The sequence below is a fragment of the Mastomys coucha genome, unplaced genomic scaffold, assembly GCF_008632895.1.
Source record: "Mastomys coucha isolate ucsf_1 unplaced genomic scaffold, UCSF_Mcou_1 pScaffold1, whole genome shotgun sequence".
NCBI lineage: Eukaryota > Metazoa > Chordata > Mammalia > Rodentia > Muridae > Mastomys > Mastomys coucha.
The window spans coordinates 75,613,496-75,625,908 of NW_022196891.1; the positions used below are offsets into that span (position 1 = coordinate 75,613,496).

Below are 12,413 nucleotides of genomic sequence, written 5' to 3' on the forward strand. Positions count from 1 at the left end.
CCTCTACATCTGTATTAGTCAGGTACTGTCAGAGCCTCTCAGGAGATAGCTATATTAGGCTGTCATGTGTATAGTAGAGGACTGCAAAATCAATCATCAATGGGAGGAGAGGTCCTTAGTCCTGTGAAGGTTCTGTGCCCCAGTGTAGGGGAATGCCAGGGCCAATAAGTGGGAGAGGGTGGGGTGGCAAGTATGGGGAGGGGGGAGCCAACAGGGGTTTGTTCTTGTTGTTTTTGTTTGTTTGTTTGTTCCTGGGAGGGGAAACTGGGAAAAGAAAAATCATATGACATGTAAATAAAGAAAATATCTAATAAAAAAAAAGAAATCAAATCAAAAGGGACAGCTATGTTGACAAACATTACTACTGTGTTTCAATGTATATTTTGTTAATGCGAGTTTTATTTTCCTGCAGTGAAATATGTTCTCTCATGGAAGAAAGCCTGTATTTATTAGTGACTTCCTGTCTTGGCAGCCCCCCTGTTGGCCTCAGCAACATGGGGGGGGGTAGGTTTTCTCTCTGTATATGTAATATTCGCATTGATTAATTAATCGATTAGACAAGTGTTTATTGAGTGTGTGCCTCTGTGTTTGGCATGAATCCAGGTGCTGGAGTGCCGAGGAGTATGAGCAGCCCCGTGCTCTCATAGATCTGCACATGAAAGTGGGAGACAGACAGTTGACACACCAGAGACCACAAGACATGCATGAGTCTGTAATAGAACCAAAGCATGCAAAACATGTAGGGAGTGTTCTGTGGGTGGGCCATCTCGACTCCTGTAAGATACATAGTAGCCACCAGCACCTTGCCCGTGGAGGGCTCATGGTGAGCACATTGAATGAACCAATGGATGGTTGCATCCTGCTGTAGGCCTTTGCCAGCAGACTATTGGCTTGGGCAATCTTATCACATTATCGGTACTGATTTTATATATATATATATATATATATATATATATGCAGTGTCTTCCTTTTACAAGTGGCTGCCTTAGGTGGCCTTGTTTCTCTGGTGTCCCTTCATCCTCCTGCCTCAGATAAATCAGCTGCCAATTTCCCCTTCAAAGTGATAGCGTTTTCAGGAGCATTCCCAAAGCCTTTTGTGTGGGCCTTCTGCAGATATTATTGTTTAGGTGTCTATTTCTTTGTCTAAATGAAGCCTCCTCCGGGGGCTTCACACAGAAGTATACACCCCCCTGTTGTGGCCAAACACATAGAATTATTTGCTGTGAAACACCAGTCATCATGCCTGGCCATTTGCCGTATACTGTATAAAGAACTTCTATGTGTTCTACAACAATAGAAGCTAAAATATCCAAAAAGCATAGTGTTGGCTCCTGGTTGCATCATGGTGTGCCACATTGTCACCACACCAGGAATGTTACTAGGTCATCCAAGTGGCAATAACACGCATCAGTTATAAGCCATAATGCCCACATGTGTGCACTAGAGTGCACGTGCACCCCCCACCCCACCCCCCACCCCCAACACCATATTGAATAAATGAGTAAACAAAGGAATAAATAAATAAATGGAAAGTTTAAAGGATGAATAATTCCTCAGGCTCATGGTTTATAAGAACTAAACCATAAACACATAAAGGTGGCCCGTTTTCAGTGTTGCTTTTCAATTATCTAGGACCAAGAATTTAGAGGTTTTTCTTCCTCCCTCTCTCCCCTCCTTCCTGCCTTCCATCTTCCTTTTTGTGTTTCTGCGGTTGGAACCCGGGTCCTTGCAGGTGCTGTGCGGCTGAGCCGTAGCCACAGCCAGCATGCATGCCTTCTGCATGCCGCCTCTCATCTAAGTCCCCCCTTTTTCCAAAAGAAAATCAAAGATAGTTGTCTCTGAATCCTCAGGCTTCATACCCATTGATTCAATCAACCCTGGATCAGAATCTAAAGAAGAACTTGGGCTCATGCTGATGGTGACAGACTTTCAGCCATGCCCAACACTACTCCTGAGTGACAATTATTTACATAGCACTTACACTGGATTAGGGGGCACAACTAAGCTGGAGATGATTTACAGTACGCAGGATGCACAGGTCATTTGCAAACACTGTCATTTTATAGGAAGGGACTTTAGCCTCACTGTTGGTAGTGTTCATTGTTCATGCTGGGGCGGGGTGGGGGTGGGGCGTGATCCAATCTCATGTGGACAGCAAGAGGTCACTGGGCTTTGGTTTAAATACTCACCCAGAAGACACAGAGGCACAATTATGAAGCTAAAGACACGGGATTCGTGCATTCATTCGATAAATATTTTTCAAGCATTCACTGTGCCGCGTACCAGCATCTGAAACAAGCAGAGCACATTGCGTAAGGAGTGTGGATGCTAAGGTGGGTTGGAATGGGAAGAGGTGGCTACGGAATGCACACCTCAAACACAACGAATTTACGGGAGAGTGCATGGTAGGTTGAAGGCGATAAATTAAATACTATAGAAGAAAAGAAACACAGTGAGCAAGGCCAAAGACAGAGGCGGGGGTTGGGGTGGAGGTGGGAATGGGGGTGGGGGTGGAGGTTCGGGACCTTTCTGAGGTGGCCTGGCATAGTACTTCAGGAAGCCGTGGTTTCTGGAGAAGGGGCTGAGGGAACAGTGGAAGGAGAGTCTCACAGGCCTGGGAGACTTGAATGGTACCAGGCCAGGAGGCGGCTGTGAGGGCCTGGGGTTAGGGAGAAGTTCAGTGAGCAAAGCACAGGAGTACTGACCCGTTTTCTGACCCAGTGTCTGCATAAAAGGGAAGACATGGTAGTGTACACTTCTAATAACAGCACAGGGGAGGCAGAGATGGGAGAACGGGGGGGGAACAGGGGGGGTCTGAGCTCAACCTAGTCAGAGAGCTATAGACCTTGTGAGGAACACTGACTCAACAACAACAACAGACACAAACAAAAGAAAGAAAAAAAAACAGAAAAAAATGAGAAAAAACAAGGTGGAATTCTCCTAAGGAAAACACAGGGGGTAAATTCTGTCTGCCACATAAATACGCATACACACACACACACACACACACACACAGGCTCACACAAAACCATGTACACACACACACCAGCACAGGCACACACTCAGACATATTCATATATACACACAGTAGCAATGCAACCACAAACATGCATATATACATATACATGTACCTACATACTTGGGTACACACACACACACACACACACACACACTACACATACACAAATACCATTGTATCACCATATCTACCCTTTAAGTTTAGACTTCAGTGGCTTTTAGTATATTCTGTTTTGTAGAAACACCACCATTAATTTCAGGATAGTTTTATCACTCCCAAGAGAAGTAGTCTACCTTACAATAAGTCACTCCATCTTTTCCTCCTCCGATCCCCCTACCAATCTCTTATCTGCATACTCCACAATGGTTCTATGGACTGGTCTATTCTAGTTGTCTGACAGGATCATGGTCTGTGTGGGCTTCTGTATATGCATTCTTTTGCTTAACTGTATGCTCCCAAGTCCATCCATATTATGGCCTATATTGCTAATTCATTCTTTTTTTATGTCTTTGTAATATTCCATTGTGTGCATACACCACACATCATTTGTCTGTTTGTATTGGACATTAGGTGGTCATGCTTTCTGCCATTAATAATGCTGCTGTAATGGTAGTGCACAGGTTTTTTGTGTGAATGTGCCTTTTAATTTATGTAGTCTGTATCCCAGAGTGGAAAACCTTACCTTCCTCCTCATGTGAAGTGGGGGCTATAGCAGATTTCTGACATATTCTGGACTTCACATTAGGTGGTCCCTCTGGCTGTGCAGCGGGTGAACACAGACAGTGGGTAGGTAATAGTGAGTGGAAATCAGACCAGTTAGGAGCTGATTGCAGTGGTTCAGGTGAGAGGAGGGGGTCTCAGACCAGGATAGGAACTGTATGTGTGGAGGATGGTCACATTTGGGACAGCCAGGAGAGTTTCTGCTTAGTGAAGTAAGAGAGGACAGGGAGGAGCTAAGGACTTTGACTCCATCTGCTAGAAGGAAGGGGGTGAGAGAGCCACACATGGGCTCAGGAGTTCCACTTGCATAGACCAAAGTTAAGATGGTCAGCAGACGTCCGGAGGGAGATGACAGGCAGGCGGATAAATGAGTCTGGAGTTCAGGAAGTCGTCTGTGCTGCAGATATAAATTTGGGAATCTCTGGCATGCCGATGGTGTTTAGAGTCATGAGGTGGAGTAGTCACTGAGTTCCCATTTGTTTTAAAGGGACCAAACAACTTGCATGTTGATAGAGTTTGAGCCTTTTCTATGTACTGAGTTCCAACGACGACCTCATGTTATAATGTTATAACTGAAAGCATACATTAGAGAGACACTTCCCTCTAGAGAATGTGATTCCAACTTGGTTAAGCTACCAGCCTCAGGGCATAAATTAGGGAATTTATTCATTAATATATTAGGGCTATGAATCAATATTGGGTTCAGTATCTCATGGCGTTTTCTAACTGATTTTGAGATTTTTTTTTTAAACTGTGTGTGTTTCCTCATCAGCTTGTGCTCAGTATATGAAGGAGTGGGAATCATATTTGGTTTTGATATTAATAAAAAGAGTGGTGGACTCACATACCATTAGTAGACATGTGATTGCCTAATACCAGAAGTAGGATGGTATTTGAGACCAGAGAGGAAAAGAAAAAGATCTGTTATGTATAAGGAAATCATAATAAAATCCTGAATTAACTGAAGAAAAGTAACCACAAAGACGAGAGAGGGCATGCTGGGGGAGATGGCACAGGTGGTAAGGGGCATGAGGACCACATCTGGTCCCCAGCATTCACCTGTGTGAGGAGCTGGTGCAGTGGCTCACATCTGGAACACTGCTGGTGGAGGAAGGGAAACATAGAGACTGGCAGGTATCTGCTCCACTAGCTCCACTGAACTGGGGAACTCCAGCTTCAACGAGAGATCCTATCTCAAAACACAGGATGGGAGTGACCACGGAGGACATCAGACATTGGACGGTGACCTCAGCTTCTATGCGCACTCCCACATGAACATAGGACGCATACAAAAAACAAAAGGAGTCTGGTTGGTCCAGAAACCACATCATGGAGGAATAACTAAAGATGTAAGCAGGTATAACCCAAGGATGCGAGGGAAGTAGGAACTTGATTCAGCTGTATGATACTCTATCAGACGTGTCCAACCTGTGACCCCTGGGGCCTCAATGTGCCCCACAATAGCTATGCATATGGCTCAACACAAAGTTGTAAACTTAGAATAGCATGTGGTGGGGTGGTTTTATTTATTTACTCATTTTTGCATGTTTTAACTCACCTATACAGTCATTGAGCATGAGCCCACATACAACCAAGGACAGAGGCATGAATCTATAAGCCCAGCATGTCCATGGAGAGATGAGGGCAGAAAGAGGCAGGTCATGGGCCAGCAACCCTGCTGCATACAGTGACAAGTGACTAGAGAGTCTGTTGAGGAGGTAGAAGATAAAAAAAAAACAATACTCAAGATTGTCCTCTGACTGCATGCATGCGTTGTGGAATGTGCACACACACACACACACACACACACACACACACACACACACTTTAATAGGAGGCTCACCAAGATGACAGGCTGAAATGATTTCTGCCCTTGTGCAAGGAGATGGCATTGTTGAATCATTCCTACAGGGACCCGAATACCTCTCAAGACTAAAGGCAGGTTCACCTCCAGCATGCAGATACATAAGTGCTTGTGATGCCAGTCCTCATAAGAACATGCCAGAAGCCATCATTTCTACTCAGCCGTGGGAAACGCATAATAGCTTTTCTTAAAAATAAAACCACAAAACACGGTCAAAGGGCATCTATCTACGGTTATCTTTGGAACACTTCTCCCTTGGAGAAAGCGACCGTTTGGAGCCAGCACCCAACCATGTGTTTTTTCCCCCTTATCTTTACTGCTGCATGGATCTCTTGGTGAGCAGCGGCTGGCAGGGGCCTCTCTGCCCGCAGCACCAGCCTGACTGGCATGAGAGTCATTTCGGGTTCTGCTGCCATGTTTCAGTCCATCTGCCTAGAGAACAGCGATGCTCCTGGAACACTCAGATGCTCACATGTCACATGAAAGGACCAAGTGCCATCCCAGGCTTCTGTGTTTGAACTATCCCCCGGGGAAAGTAACATCACTATTTGGGGCCTGTTGTTGGGAGCCTATCTGCGAAGTGAGAATCATGGCAGATTCTCCAGAAAGACTCCTGTCTCTTTCCCCACACTGCAGAAATGTATGTGCTGACCATTGGTTCCCAGACTTCCCATCTTCACAAGAAACTAATACCATTGAATTGTGTTGTTCCCTGGATTGTCAGACTGCCTGTCAGCTCCCTGTAGAGATAAGAAAGAGATCTTGCCACACACGAAGACAGATGTGACCAAGTACTAATTGTTATCTTAAGAGGTGGATGCAAATGTCATCATTATTGAGCACTGAGATTTATATTTTCCTGAACTCCCAAGAATCTCTGGGCTGGGATCTGGCCTTCAGACCTTGACAAATGTCCTCTTCTAGTCTGAGCAGGCTCTGGTTTGATGTGACATCACGTGGCCGTCTTCCTTCTTTCGAGTGCCACAACAGCATCTGACCAAATGCTGCTCACTGGGGAACCATGTGTGTTTTTGCCATTCTTGCCAATGAAGCCCATAGCTGAGGGAGAGGGAGGGAGGGAGGCAAAGAGAGAGAGAGAGAGAGAGAGAGAGAGAGAGAGAGAGAGAGAGAGAGAAAGAGAGAGAGAGAGAGCACTGTTTGATTCCAAGAGTAGGTACACGGAGTGAGACTGCTTAGCAGAAAATTCAGTGGGGGGAAATATTCAGTTTTAGGGCAGAACTTTAGACTAAGAGAAAGCATAGCTGGGTAGAGAGGAGGGTGTTGGATGGACTCCCCAGAGACTTCAATTTACTAGTTACTCTGGAGGCCCAGTTCCTGTGTTTACCACCTGCCTCCTGTCTTGCTGGGTCTTCTCACTCATCAGCTGTGTGGGTGTGTCATGGTTCACGGTTCCAAGGGAGCTGTGAGCACACGCATGACCCCTGTTGTTGGTGAAGCCATATGGGAGTAGAATCACGGGGAACTGTGTGGTTTCTGGGAATGTGAGCCTTCATCAGTTCAGGCAGGGTTGACTATGTCCTGTTCAAGTGCAGGAAGTCACAGGGGCTGAGGCTGGGGCTCCTGTTCTCACACTCCTGGTTATAGTTGCCTGGCAAGTGAAGAAGGATGTGGTGATCAAAACTGTAGCCTATCTGCCCTCCCTGCCTCCATACCTAGGTCTCAGGGAGTTTGGGGGTGTCTGTGTCTGATGTTCAGTGTAGAATCTGGGAGGCTGGTGACGAGAAGCTGTCAGAACCGAGTATGATGAGAGTAATAACTAACAATGAACCTGCATAGAATATTAGTCTCAGGCCAAAGGATAAAGCAGCCACCTATCTCCTCTGGTCCTCACAGGTCCTCACCTAGTTGTTGGTGTTGCACTAGAGTGGGAAATGTTCTCCATGGGCTTACGTGTTTGAACAGTTGGCCACCAGGTAGTGATGCTGTTTTGGGAGATGGCAGAACCTTTAGGAAGTGGGGTCAGGCTGCAGGAACTAGTTCACTGGGACAGGTCTTTTGGACCATAACACAGTTTAGTTCTCAGCATCTTCTCTTTGCTTCTCGATGCCCCATGATACGAGCAAGCAGCTTCCCACCCCTCCCTCCAAGGGTCCGGCTGCTTTGGCCACTATTCCTTCCCGACCATGACAAGTGCGTGCCCTCTCAAACCAGGCGATAAAATAAAGCCTTCGCCTGCTGTTGTTTCCTGGTCACAGAAAGAGGAAAAGCATCCAATATAGTTTTTTAGTACTATAGTACTATAAATAAATAATAATGGGATTAATAAATGTATAAAGATGAGAAGTTTATTTCGGTTCACAGTTTTGGTCCATGGCCCGATGGTCTCATAGCATTTAGAGTTGTGCTCAAAGGCTCATCTGGTGCCACCCAGCTGGAGCTGCAGTTCGGGTCTTCCCCTCTCAGAACCCCAGTTTCAGAGGCCCCCACTTTCTGACCTGGATTACTGTACCTGTGAGTACCACTAGAAGTTAATCTAACTAACGGGGGATGTGTGTGGTGCGTTGAATGAGAAATGGTCCTCATGGATGTGGGTAGTTGGACACTCAGTTTCCAGTTGGTGTTGCTCCAGGAGGCATGGCCTTGCTGGAGGTGTGTCACTTGGGGCGGGGCTTTGAGATTTTTTTTTTCACCTCATCCCTCCTCCAGTTCTCTGTCTCTACTTTTGCGTTTGTGGTTGTGGGTGTGATCTTCCACCTGCCAACTGCCTGCTAACTGCAGCCATGGTGAGGGTGTCGCTTAGCAGTAGATGTTTGCTTACCGTGCATGAGGCTCTTGGCTTTGATTTCTTTTTTCCTCCGGGTTTTATTCCTACTCTAATTATACAGATTTTTTTCCCTCCTTTATATTTTCTTTCTCTGGTTTTATCTAATACCCTCTGCCTTCCCTTCCTTTGAAAGTGTTAATAAGTCTTGGATATGTTTTTACTCATTCTGAGTCTAAATCTTGTTTCACCAAAGAAAGAGCTAATGAAATGTCCCAATACGCATCTGTGATATCTTAGCAATGCAGATAAGGTCTAGAAACTCAAGGGAGCTACACAGGCTTTTCATGTAAAGCTAGTGGAGGCAGACAGCCACACAAGTCACACAAAACATCTTAACCATTGATAGATAGACCTCAGAGCCCTATAAGCAGGCCCCAAGTAAGTCCGTGGGTATATTCTAAGGTAACCAGAGGTGGTGGCTCTCTCTGGAGGTCCTGCAATGGATTCCTCTCTGGAATATTAGACTCATAGAATATAGTGATGGAGAGAAAATTTTGCAGCAAAATGAATCCAATTTTGGAGTATTGTTAGAGACATATTTGGGATTTGTTCCAAACTGTAGATTTGGAAATCATTCCAGCAGTTTGGAGACTCATATTTTTTAAATACTGTGGGCCATTAGCTCTTCTCCTTCTCCTCCTCTTCCTCCTCTTCTTCCTCCCCCACTTCTACTTCCTCCTCTTCCTCCTCTCCCCTTCTTCTTCTTCCTCTCCCCCTCCTCTTCTTCCTCTTCTCTCTTTTTTCTTTTCTTTTCATTTGGGAAAATTTTTAACAGAGTACATTTCTGTGAGAGGCCCTAGTGACTGGGACCCTAAGAGTTCTTTTTCTTTTCTTTTTTCTTTTTTTTTTCTTTTTTTTGTTTTTCGAGACAGGATTTCTCTGTGTAGCCCTGGCTGTCCTGGAACTCACTCTGTAGACCAGTATGGCCTCTAACTCAGAAATCCACCTGCCTCTGCCTCCCAAGTGCTGGGATTAAAGGCGTGCGCCACCACCGCCCAGCTCAAGAGTTCTTTTTCTTGTCTGCATTAAGTATGACAACAAAAGACCAAGCAGCCACTTTGGTATTCTGCATGTTTGCCCAGTAGGAACTGAGAAATCAACACAGACCTGACCAAGTGTCTGTCAATAAATAAATGGAAGCACACAATGTGTTCTGAGTAAATAGTGAAATATTATTCAGCCACAGGAAGGAGGGAAGTTCTTACACATGCTCTTTCAGGGCTGAACCTGGGAGACATGATGCTAAGTGATGAAGGCGGGTGTAAGAGAACAAACATAACTCTGCTTTTATGGAGTGCCCAGGCTAGGCAAGCCATTGAGACCGAAAGCAAGATGGTGACCTCCAGAGGTTGGAGGTAGAGAGGATGGAGAGTTAGTATTTTCTGAATACAGAGTTGGATTTTGGAGTAGTGAGAAGATTTGGAACTTTACATTGGTAAATGCCAAATAACACTGAGTCTACATCTAATGCTATTCAATCTTATATACTTAAAATAGTCCATGGCAAAGGGCCTGGTGTATATGCACTGAAACATTTACATTCATTTTTAGGAGGCTACATGTAGGTCTGGTGAGATGCCTCGGTTAGTAAGTGTCTTATAATCAGAGGACCTGAGTTCAGTTCCCAGAGTCAATGTAAAAAAAAAAAAGCTCAATATGGAGGCACACTTGCAATCCCAGCACTGGGGAAGCAAAGACAGGTGGACCCCTGGGGCTGGGTGGCAGAGACAGGTGGACCCCTGGGGCTAGGTGGCAGGAGACAGGTGGACCCCTGGGGCTGGGTGGCAGAGACAGGTGGACCCTCTGAGGATGTGCAGACTTTCCCACTGGACAGATGCTCCACACTCAGGACTCTGAGGAGAACACTGATGGGTTGGAAGCCCCGTGTGGCCATACCCTGTCACCACAGATCCTCAGAACAAGACATCACAGTGGTGCCCTCTGTCCCTTCACATACGTGGGGCTGACATTTGCTCCATTGTTTCAGTGAACAAATGAAGGAAGAATACAGATGCTGTCTAGCGATGCTTTGCATCTCAACGGATAGTCAGGCTGTCTGGATGGACCATTCTTCTGCACGGTGGCCTCTCCCTGTAGCCACAATTCTTAAATGTCCTGGCATTTATGACAGCCAGACTCCTTGAAGACAAGACAGGACCTTTCTGAATGGAGCTTCAAGCAATCTATAGGTACTGGTTAAAAATAGAAAATGGTGTGCTTTTTCAGGAGCTAACATAGGCAAAGCAAAGAGAGGGTGGTTTCAGTTAAGTCAGACTGTTTGACAGCTTCTTCTGAAATGCCTTTCTACTTGTTTCTCCCATCCGTTCAGGCTCAAACCACATCACTAAACATTTTATGAAATCAGTGAAAAACTTCACAAAAAAAGGCTCCTGACTTTTTAAAATGAAGGTCATATTTGGAGAAAAGAAAAAAAAACATCGATCGATTTAATAAAACATTTCTAGGAAATAACATCTGGAAAAGGATTAGACTGAGCAGGCAAGTCGAAATGAAAGGGGGCAGGAGAGAATGTCATAAATGCTAATGCAGGAATTATTTTCAAAAAGAACTTTTGGTACATATAGTAATCATATACACAGCATCTCATCAAATGCCCCCAACAGCCCAACAAAGCGGCCACCCTTCCTTCAAACTAGAGAAGATGAAGGTCCATAGGAAGAAGCCCAGTGGCCCAGAGACCAAGGTTCTGGGCTTGAGTTTATTACCTCCAGCTAGCTTTAGATAATTAACCTCCATGACGCTGTCTGCCTGTGGAGTGACTCTCCAATGGTGAAGAAATGTTAGCAAGAGCATTCTGAACCCCTCGGAATGTGCTGCTGTTTGAGTACTTATGGAGATAATCATGCCATGTTTTCCTAAGATGATGCGGAGGGGGTTAAGTTGACAGATATCAAAAGATTTTAATGGCTCAGACATACCTAAAAAGGACCAGCTACATAGTTTTCATAGTTTGTCCCAATAATAAATGAAAGGCAGGGTCTTTGCTTGAAAGTGACTTAGCGTCAACATGACAACAGGGAAGAGAGTGTGGGGTCTGTGCAGCAACTGCCAGTAGCAATCAAAGAAGCAAGCTATCCCTTCAGGTTCAGGCTTCCATGGCTTGCCTCAGTTGGCTGGCTTTGGCTAGACCTACCCCCTTTTGGTAGCCTGGCTTTGTGCCTTATTAATTGATCTCATAAGAGATGATGATACATCAAAGAAAGAACAGTTTCTGGTCCTAAGGTTTAAACTCTCCCCTTCAACCTATTTTCATTTTGTGTGTGTGTGTGTGTGTGTGTGTGTGTGTGTGTGTGTGTGTGACTTCATGTATACTAGGCATGCTCTGTACCACTGAGCTAGTTAACCTGGGCAGATAAATCAGTGATAGGTAGATAGAAAGATGGATGGATGGATGGATGGATGGATAGAAGAAAGATAGATGGATAGATGATAGATAGATTGACAGATAGATAGTTAATAGATGACAGGTGATAGATAGATAGATAGATAGATAGATAGATAGATAGATAGACAGACAGATAGATAGATAGATGAAATATGGATAGATAAGTGATAGACAGAAAGATAGATGGATAGATAGATGATAGATAATAGATAAAAGAAAGATGTATAGAAAGATAGATAATAGATAAATGACAGGTGATGGATAAATAGGTAGATGATAGATATAGACAGAGAGACAGACAGATAGGTGACAAATGCTAGATAATAGATGATAGAAATAGATACATGAAAATACAACAGATAATTGGTAGGTGGATGATTGTTATATGGGGATAGTTCGGTAGCATGTAGCACCACATGCTAGTGTGGTGCTCTACCACTATCGTAGTTTCTTTTCTATTGCTGTGACGAACACCATGACCAAGGGAACTTATAGAAGGGAGAGTTTAGTTGGGCTTACAGTTTCAGAGGGTTGGAGTCCATGATGTCCCAGCAAAGGCATTGCAGCAGGAAGAGCTAAGAGCTCACATCTTGATCTGAAAATAGGAGGTGGGGGGTGA

The 12,413-nt window shown here is 44.8% G+C and overlaps 1 protein-coding gene across 1 annotated transcript in view; it reads left to right on the forward strand.

The window, feature by feature from the left end:
- Kif26b (kinesin family member 26B) overlaps window positions 1-12,413 on the forward strand; it is a 428,179-nt gene that overhangs the window by 248,540 nt on the left and 167,226 nt on the right. The window lies entirely within an intron of this gene.